This window comes from Apodemus sylvaticus, chromosome 15 (assembly GCF_947179515.1).
Source record: "Apodemus sylvaticus chromosome 15, mApoSyl1.1, whole genome shotgun sequence".
NCBI classification, from domain to species: domain Eukaryota; kingdom Metazoa; phylum Chordata; class Mammalia; order Rodentia; family Muridae; genus Apodemus; species Apodemus sylvaticus.
In genome coordinates this window covers 77,758,882-77,769,270 of record NC_067486.1, presented here as the reverse complement: position 1 = coordinate 77,769,270, position 10,389 = coordinate 77,758,882, and positions in this window count along the sequence as shown.

The window sequence follows — 10,389 nt, the reverse complement described above, 5'->3', positions numbered from 1 at the left end:
AGCTTCAGGCAATCAATACCTGCCCATAGCAGCTGTGGATTAAGAAAAGAAACTTAGTTTTTTTAGGCTCTTTACTGTTTGATTCAGGGACCAGGCAAGTTTGATTTACTGTTTGATTGCTAAGTAACTAAGTTTGTTACTTAGTCTTTGTGAGCCAGAGGAAAAGGAAATGAAAGGAAGGAAGGGAGAAGGAAGGAAGCAAGGAAGGAAAAAGAGAGGGAAGAAGGGAGGGAGGGAGGAAAGAAGAAAGGAAGAGAAGGAAGGGAGAGAAGGAAAGAAGGGAAGGAAGAAAGTCACATACACAAAAACACAGAAATATGCACACTTAGGGCTACATGGTCACTTTATTTTCATTCTTAGTTTTTTATACTTCTCAGAGAAAAATCACGTCATACAATTTTTCCCATTAATTTCTTTAGTTATTCACTTTACATCCCAATTCAGCTGCTCCTCTGCTCCTAGTGCTCCTCACACAGATTCTTCCCCCATTCCTCCCTCCCTGCCCCTTCTCCTCTGAGTAGAGTGATACCCCCCCCCCATACCTACACACGTACACATCAAGTCTCTGCAGGACTAGGCACATCCTCTCCCACTGAGGCCAGACAAGGCAGCCCAGTTAGGGGAATGGATCCACAGGCAGGCAACAGGTTCAAAGACAGACCTGCTCCAGTTATTGGGGGACCCACAAGCTGTATATTTGCCACATATGTGGGGATCTAGGTCCAGCCCGTGGCCCTTCCCTGGTTGTGGTGCAGTCTCTAGAAGCCCCCAAGGGTCCAGGTTAGTTGGCTCTGTTGGTCTTCCCATGGAGTCCCCTGTCCTCTTCGGATCCTTCAATTCTTCCCCCAACTCTTTTTTTTTTTCTTATTAAAATTTGCCTTTTTATTACTTATGTATAGAATACACACATGGCGTCGTGATTTGTTCTTCATACCATTTCCTTTTCTTTTTTTATTCAATATTTGCTTTATTTACATTTCAAATGTTATCCCCTTTCTTCATTACCCCTCTGAAAACCCCCCTATCCCATCCCCCTTCCCCCCTGCTAACCAACCCCAAACTCCCACTTTCCTGCCCTGGCATTCCCCTACACTGGGGCATTATTGATTCTTCACAGGACCAATGGCCTGTCCTCTCATTGATGTCTGAAAGGCCATTCTCTGCGACATATGTAGCTGCAGCCATGGATCCCTCCATGTGTACTCTTTGGTTGGAGGTTTTGTCCCTGGGAGTTCTGGGGGGGTCTGGTTGGTACATATCGTTCCTCCTGCAGGGCTGCAATCGTCCCCCCAACTCTTCCACAAGACTCCCTGAGCTCCATCTAATGTTTGATTGCGGGTCTGTACATCACTTTCCATTGACTGCTGGATGGAGCCTCTCAGAAGACAGTTATGCTAGGGTCCTGTCTGCAAGCATAACAGAGTATCATTAATAGTGTCAGGGATGGATTCTTGCCCTTGGGATGGGTGTTAATCTGGGGCAGTCAGTGGTTGGCCGTTCCTTCAGTATCTGATCTATTTTTGTCCCTGCACATCTTGAAGGCAGGGCACATCTGGGTAAGGTAACGCAAACCCAAAGGGACATGCATGGTATGTACTCATTTGTAAGTGTAATCATTGTCATGCTTTGATTTCTATTGAATACTAAAACATGAGAGACATCTTCCCCTGCCCCCATCAAACACTACTTACAAAGATGTCTTAAGTTTCTGCCTAGCACTCCACTGTAGGGATCTGCTTGGCTTCATTTAATCTTCCCATAGTGTTAATCTTGCTATTATTATTAGTGTGCTTGTGGGGAGGGGGAGGGGGCGGTGCGTGCCATGCATACATATGGAAATCAGAGGACAACTTTGTGGAACCGGTTCTTTCCTGTCTTTATGTGAGTTCCAGGAATGGCATAAAGGCCTTTATTATCTGAGCTATCACTGGCCCTGCTAATCAGTGGAAAATAAAAAATCTTATAATCAAAAGGACAAAGACTATGGTTGCATATAAATTCTGCTACATATGTCGCAGAGAATGGCCTTTCAAACATCAACAAGAGGAGAGGCCATTGGCCCTGTGAAGGATCAATGCTCCAGGGCAGGAAAGTGGGAGTGGGGGGTTGGTAAGCAGGGGGAGGGGGATGGGATAGGGGGTTTTCAGAGGGGTAATGAAGAAAGGGGATAACATTTAAAATATAAATAAAGCAAATATTGAATAAAAAAGAAAAAGGAAATCATGTGAAGAACAAACCATGACCCCATGTGTGTATTCTATACATAAGTAATAAAAAGGCAAATTTTAATAAGAAAAAAAAGAGTTGGGGGAAGAATTGAGGGATCGGAGAAGGACAGGGACTCCATGGGAAGACCAACAGAGTCAACTAACCTGGGACCCTTGGGGGCTTCTAGAGACTGCACCACAACCAGGGAAAGGTCATGGGCTGGACCTAGATCCCCACATATGTGGCAAATATACAGCTTGTAGGTCCCCCAATAACTGGAGCAGAGTATGTCTTTGACACCCTCTCCAGCTACACATGCCACCGCATACCAAAATGTATCAGGTGTGCCATCCCTGGGCTGGTGGTCCTGGGCTCAATAAGAAAGTAGACTGAGTAAGCCATGAGGAGCAAGCCAGTAAGCAGCACCCCTCCATGGCCTCTGCATCAGCTCCTGCCTCCATGTCCTGCCCTGCTTGTGTTCCCTGTCCTGACTTTCTCCAATAAAGGTCTACAATCTGGAAGCATAAGCCAAATAAACCCTTTCCTCCCCAACTTGCTTTTAGTAGTGGTGTAACCATAACTAAGGCATGGACTTTTGTCCTTCTCCTATGTTCACAGAATTTTTAAAAGAATAAGCAGAAAGAACAGAGAAGAGAAAACGAAGTGCAGAGGAAAGGGAAATACAGATCTGGAAGGCATTCTCCCACTACCTCGCTTCCACATTCATCTCTTGGGTACAATACTTTTGTGCCGCATTCTTAGGCATCCAATCTTGTGTGTTTTAGCCATCTTGAAGTTTCCCTTTCCATGCTTCCTTGTAGAGTCTGCTATTATGTAAAATTCAGAGGTATATCAAAGCCTACTATTCTGGGGGCTGTGCTTAGATGTGTTCATTTATTTGTGTGTATTTGGGGGAGAACCACATCATCATGCCTGTGGAGATTAGAGGACAACATTCCAGCTTTGATGCTACCCTTTGGTGAGCACGGCAGCCTTGGTGAGCCTGGTGCAGCCTTGCTGCTGTCCTGAGGGCCTGAGAGCTTCCTACGCCTCCCATAGGGGTCCTCGATGGGGAGTTTGCCTTCTGAGCTCTTCAGGGGACCACCTTGTCCAAAACCCAGTGATAAGAAAATGAGAAAGCCGAAAGAGCCAGTCAGTGGTGGCACATGCCTTTAATCCCAGCACTTGGGAGGCAGAGGCAGGCAGATTTCTGAGTTCGAGGCCAGCCTGGTCTACAGAGTGAGTTCCAGGACAGCCAGGGCTACACAGAGAAACCCTGTTTCAAAAAACAAAGAGAGAGAGAGAGAGAGAGAGAGAGAGAGAGAGAGAGAGAGAGAGAGAATCTTGTTCTTGACAACCAGGTCTGTCTACACAGAGACAGAGATGCTTATATATAAACTTTATTGCATGTGTGGGTGTGCATATTCATGCGCCATGAAAGACATATGGACTTGACTCTCTCCTTCCAACATCATGTGGGTTCTGGTCTGGAACGCGGCCCAGTGCTTTTATCTGTTGGTCCATCTTCCTTCCTCCACACATCCCTCTACCTTCTTGAAGTGGGCTACTCTCTCCTTATCTTTCTTCTCCTTTTCCATAGCAACCCAATAAGCATGGACCCTAGAAGCTATGTGTGAAGATGTGCCCCAAAGCGTCCTCCAGGATGGAGAGAAACATGAAAGAAGGGGTGAGGGAGAAGCATGAGGAGAAAGAGAGGGAGCTCCTGACCCATACATCTAGCCATCCTAATCCTCTCACCAGCATCATACAAAAATCCCAGCACAACTGGCAAGTTGTCCGTGCATCACCAGATGATCCCACACATGTGTGCATTTGGGCAGCACTACCTGGACTAAAAAAAGGACATGAAGGTTAGAAGTAGAAGCTGGGAGTCATGAAGGTGAGAGATAGTGAAGGGGCTTAAAAGGGGAGAGTATAGGGGGCTAGGGGAGTGGCTCAGTGGCGTCGGGAAGGTGTCCAGGCGGGCCCTTGCCTGGGCACCTCTGCCCCTGAGGGACCACACACACACACAGGCATAGTATAGAATAGAGTTTGTTCAGAGTAGGGGATGGGAGTTAGTAGTAGAGAGAGGCAGAGAGAGAGAGAGAGAGAGAGAGAGAGAGAGAGAGAGAATAGAGAGAGTGTAGTGGAGGCCGGCCATGACCACGTGGAGGGGGGAAGAGCCCAAGGGGCAGAGAGGTGAGAGAATGTGGAGAACAGAGAGCAAAGAGGGAGAGGAGGGGCAAGTAGCCCCTCTTATAGTGGGCCAGATCTCTGGGGTGGGGCATACCTGGCTATTGCCAGATAGGTGTGGGGGTGGAGCTTAGACAGAACATCAACAGATAGAGGCTGGGGAGTGTTGGCGAAAGTAGAGGGAGTGGATACGATCAGGATAAGGTGCGTACATGAGTAAAGTTTTTAATAGAAAAACAAACAAAAGACATACAACAGAGGAAGGGAGGGTGGGGGAAGGAGGGAAGAAGAGAGGAAGGGAGGAAGGAAGAGAGGGAAGGAAAGAGGGGGGAAGAGAAGGAGGGAAGGAGGATTCCAGCACAGTTAGCAATGCTGAGACCTTCTCTTCCAGCCATTGACCTGCAATGTTCTAGGAATCTTCCCATTTACAACTGTGTTACACTCTTTGTGAAACCGTAGTGGCTTCTGGCTGAGACTATAATTCCATGCAAGGATCTCTAGAGACACCTCACTCATCTCTGTTAGGGAGAGAAGAGAGAGGGCCTTGTACACCTCACTCATCTTAGGAGAGAGGGCCTTTTAAGCACTCTTTGGAGCCTGTGCATCACCAAAAGGGTACACATGGCAAATGTTAAAGGAGTTGACTCCTCTCTGTGGGAGAAATTGAAGCCACCCTTGGGCACATCTTACACACACACACACACAGGAATCACACACCTCTATATCTGAGAAGCATCTAGACTTAAGTTTCATTTGTTTGCAAAGCCAGAAGAAAGCAACTACACACAAAGGCCTGGCACTTTCTAAGACCAACACAAGGAGCATGGCGCAATAGAGCTAGGTCGTCTTCTTTGTTTTATTTCATTTTATTTTTTGGTGTTCCGAGACAGTTTTTCTCTGTATAGCCCTGCTATCCTGGAACTCGCTCTGTAGACCAGACTGGCCTCGAACTCACAGAGATCCTGCCACGTGCTAGGATGAAAGGCTTGCCCACCATGCCTGGCTGAGCCATGCCATTTTAAATCAGGTCCATGGAGGTTTATCCAAGGGCAGGAGAGTCGACTCCGTGGTTAAGAGTATCGGCTGCTCTTCCAAAGGACCCAGATCTGAGTCTGAGTACCCCAGGCTAGCCATCTACTCAACATGTAGGAGAGAATGGCTCTTGTATTCTCACCTGCATTGCTCAGGGCTAGTCACAAGAACGAGCTTTTTCCTGAGTTCTTTTCCTTTTGGTTTTGTTTTCTAAGACAGGATCTCCCTCTGTAGCCCAGGCTGGCCAGGAACATGGAGAGTTCATCCTGCCTCAGCCTCCAAGGTGCTGTGATTAACTGGTTTACACTGCTAGCTTTGAGACCTTTCTGTATCATTCGTTTTGTATCTATGAATAGTTTCTTGTTTTATTTGATTTTTTTTTCTGCATGCAGGTAGAACACTCATATACATAAAACAAAATAAAAATAAAACTTTAAAGGTTATGTAGGATTTGGGTGAGCAAATCCATTTTCTACGGCATCTAAAGTCCCTCCCGACTCCTCACAGGCCAGGGCAGGAGGGCTGTCTGAACCCAGTTTGAAAGGATCCTGTGCAGCAAACCTTCCTCCATCACTGCCCCCTTGCCCATGGCACAGTTAACACAAAAAACACAGAAAGCCATATTTGCTTTGCGGCAATACAGACTAAATGAATAGCCCGGGAAAACCACATAGCTGGGCACATGGGGGGGGGGGAGGGAGCTTGGTGTGTCTTAGACACAGAGACACTGGCTCTTTTAGGTCACTCTTTTCCCATCAGGCTGGTCTCTTATGCCTGATACCACTTTCCATACTGCATCTGGGAAGAAAAATGACTAGCCGAATATTTTGAATACTTGACATGTGCTTTCTGGTCCCAGAACATATTAAAATGTCATTATTATAACTCATAGTCTATGTTTAGGTTCAAGGGTTGAGTCTAGTTTTTAAACGGTGCCTTTCAAAAGGTTTTATGTATTCTGAATGTGTGCGTGTACGTGTGCATGTTGTGTGTGTGTGTGTGAGAAAGAGAGAGAGAGAGAGAGAGAGAGAGAGAGAGAGAGACAGAGAAAGAGACAGAGAGAGAAAGGAGAGAGAGACAGAGAGAGGGGGGTGGGGGAGGGAGGGTGAGCACCCACATGGAGGCCAGAAGACAATCTCGTGGAGCCCATTCTCTCTTTCCACCTTTATCTAGATTCCAGCATCAAACTCAGGTCAAGCTTAACGCTTTGCCCACTGAGCTGTTGCTATAGCCCACATTTTAGTTCCAGAGTCTTGCTAAATTTCTCAGACTGACCTTGAATCCTCTCTAAAGCCTAGACAGGCCTTGAACTTGTGATCCTCCTGCCTCAACCTCTGAAGCAGTTGGAATTATAGGCTAGTGCATCCAGCAAAGAGGCAGCACCCCTGAGTGTCTTCTACCTGCAGGGAAGACTCCAAGTTCTCCGGAGCTCTCAGACACCCTGGGAGTTCCATAGCACCTTGGACAGAGTCAGGAAGATGGCAAATGGCAGGTGTAACAGTCTGGCAGGCACTTTGTGTGTGTGTGTGTGTGTGTGTGTGTGTGTGTGTGTGTGTGTGTGTAACAGGTTTTATTTGGTAGTCCAAACTGAACTAGAACTCAAGATCTAGCCTCAGTCTCAACTACTAGAATTACAGGTGAATGAAAAAATAAAATAAAAAGGAAAGGACATGACTGGTCATAGCTATGGTGGAGGGGAGAGTTTATTATAGATATGTGGGACAGCATAGCCAGAGGCAGGGACATCAGAGGCAGAGCGTCCAGGGTGGACATGGCCAGAGTAAGCTGAGCCCAAGATGAGGGAGGGGAAAAAAGAGAGAGACCCAGGCCCAGCATCCAGGCTGTCCACAGAGAGCAGATGAGAAGGTCAGGTAACCAGAATGGTTGGATATAGGGAAGGGCATCTGCGGGAAGGGCAGCCCAGCCCCTGGGCTGCAGAGTTCAAGATGGGATGTGGAGGGTGCCAGCCAGGAGGGCCCTGTAACAGGTAGGTACTGAGGGATGCAAAGAGAGCTAGGCCATTTGGTTCACTGTGATGTGTTAAGATGGAACCTCAGCTGTTTGTCCCAGGTTCGAAACCCAACAAAGGCACACACCAACATGCCAACATGCCAACATGCCAACATACCAACATACCTATCCTTGTTTTTTTTAACATATTATTGACAGAATCAAGAAGAAAAGTTTAGCCAGATCTTACTGTGTGGCCCTGGCTGCTTTGGAACTTGCTAAATAAACTAGATGGGCCTTGGATTCACCAATATCTACCCACTTCTGCCTCTGCCCCCCTCCAGAGGTCTGGGATTAAAGGCTTGCACCAGTTCTAGTTTATAATCAATAATTTTTTTTAAACAAAAACTAATGAAAAAAGATTTATCTAGCTAGTCACAAACTTTAGCAAGCCCACAAACCCAAATTTTAAATTGGAACTCAAAATTGGTGTCTGCCTGTCTTGTGGTCTAACTACTGACTACAGAGTCTGTATTTATCACTGTGTCCCAAACAAGCAGATTATAGACACAGGATTTCACCACCCAATGTTCAAATAGCCAAAACTGTTCTTTGTTTTATTTTATCTTATCTTATTTTGCTTTATTTTTTATGCATGCGGGTGTTTTGCCTATGCATGTGTGTGCACCATGTATGTGGCTGGTGACTGCAGAAGTCAGAAGAGGGCATCTGACTCCCTAAAACTGGAATTGTGCATGGCTCTGAGCCACCATATAGCTATTAGAAACTGAACCTGTGCCCTCCTCCAGAATCACAGGTGCTCTTAACCTCTGAGCCATCTCTCTAGTCTCTGTGCAATTATGTATTTAATAAACACAAGGAAAACCCCATGGTTTCACTGATAGCTAAGTAAATGTAAATTATAGCTCATAATTATATTCGTTAAGAAAACATGAATTACTGTGTCTGGTATCTCACACCTTTAATATTAGATCCTGAGAGACAGAGGCAGGTGGACGCCTGTGAGTTCAGTTCAGCCTGGTCTACATAGCAAGACCCTGTTTTGTTTTGTTTTGTTTTGTTTTGTTTTGTTTTGTTTTGCTTTGCTTCCTATATTGATTTTGGTTGCATTGGTGTCTCTAGGGGAGAGAAAGTCAGTGTCATAGAATGATTATGAAGGTCAAAGGACAATGGCACAGTTGGTTCTCTCCTTAAACAAACAAACAAAAAACAAAAAAATAAAAGTTATAACACTTTCTTAATTTTTTCTTTTAAAAAAAAATTCTCTCCTACAATACATCCCAAGCAAAGTTTGCCTTCCCTCCACTCCTCCAAGACCACACTCCCTACTTCCCTTTTCCCCAGATCCATCTTCCTCTTCCTTTCAGACAAGAGCTGGCCTTGCAGGGATAGCAGCTGAACATGGCATAAAAAAAAATGCAACAAATCTAGGCACAAACCCTCACATCGGGCCTGGGTGAGGAAACCCAGTAGAAAGAAAAGGGTCCCAAGACCATCCAAAAGAGTCAGAGACACCCTCCACACCCACTGTTAGGAGTTCCACAAAAAACACCAAGCTAACAGCCATAGCATATACGCAGAGGACTTGGGCAATCCCATGGAGGCTCTGTGATTGCTGTTTGTCTCTGTGAGCCTGTAAGAACCCTGCTTAGTTGATTCTGTGGGCTATGCCCCCCTGGTGTCCTCAACCCCTCTGGCTTCTATAATTCTTTCTCCCTGTCTTCCATGAGGTTTCCCGGAGCTCCCAGGGAAGGAATCAATGGATATCTCCAATTTGGGCTCTCTTTCCACCTAAAATCTGGGTGTGCTTCTGTGTATCGGCTCCCATCAGCTGCCAGAAGAGGCCTCTCTGGAGATGACAGGGCCAGGGACCCATTTATAACACAATATCATTAGGAATCTTTTATTGTTTTGCTTCCTCCCCGCCCCCCCACCCTTGGTCTCCAGGCTATCTAGCCTCTGGTTCCAGTTATCCAGTCAGTGTGAGATACGGGCTCCCTCTCATGGTGTGGGCCTCAAATTAGAGCAGTCATTGGTTGGCCATTTCCAAAGGTCCTGTGGCTTCACTGTCCCAGCACAACTTGCAGGCAGGATAGATTGTAGGTTGAAGGTTTGGTGACTGGGTTGATATCCCAGGCCCACCACTGGAAGTTGCCTGGTTACAGAAGTTGGCTGGTTCAGAATCTATGTCCTCCATTTCTAGGAGTCCTTGCTAAGGTCACCCTTGAAGAATCCTTGAGTTTTTACTTCATTAGGTTTCCCAAGTAGACTCCAGTAACAGTCATCTCTCCTTCCACTCCTGCGACCTGATCTCTCCTGTCCCATCTGTCCCTAATCCCCCTGCAAAATCCTTTTTATTTCCCCTTCCCAGGGAGATCTGTGTGTTACCTTTAAAGCACTTCCTATTACTTAGCCTTTCTGGGTCTATGGATTGTAATATGACTAACTTTTACTTTACAGCTAATATCAATTTATAACTGAGTACATACCATGTTTGTCTTTCTGGGTCCTGGTTACCTTACTCGGGATGATTTTTTCTAGTTTGATCTGTTTTTTAATAGCTGGGTAATAATCCCACATTTTCTGTATCCATTCTCAGGTTGAGCAACATCTAGGTTGTTTCTAGTTTCTGGCTATTATGAACAAAGCTGCTATGAACGTGGTTGAACAAGTGTCCTCATTGGTAAAATCGAGCATCCTTTGAGTATATGTCAAGAAGCGGTATAGCAGAGTTTTGGGGTAGGCAGATGATCAGTTTTCTGAGGAACCACCATATTGATTTCCAGAGTGGCTCTACAAGCTCACACTCCCACCAGCAATAGAGGAGTGTGCTCCTTGCTCCCCATCCTCACCAGCAGACGGCTATGTTTTTAAAAAGAAGAAGACAAATGAGTCAGGTGACCTAGACATTGAATGACTGAAGAGTGATTGGGTTCATATCAAGGGGATCTGCTAATCTGTACCTCAGGTCTATGTCTGCTCTGC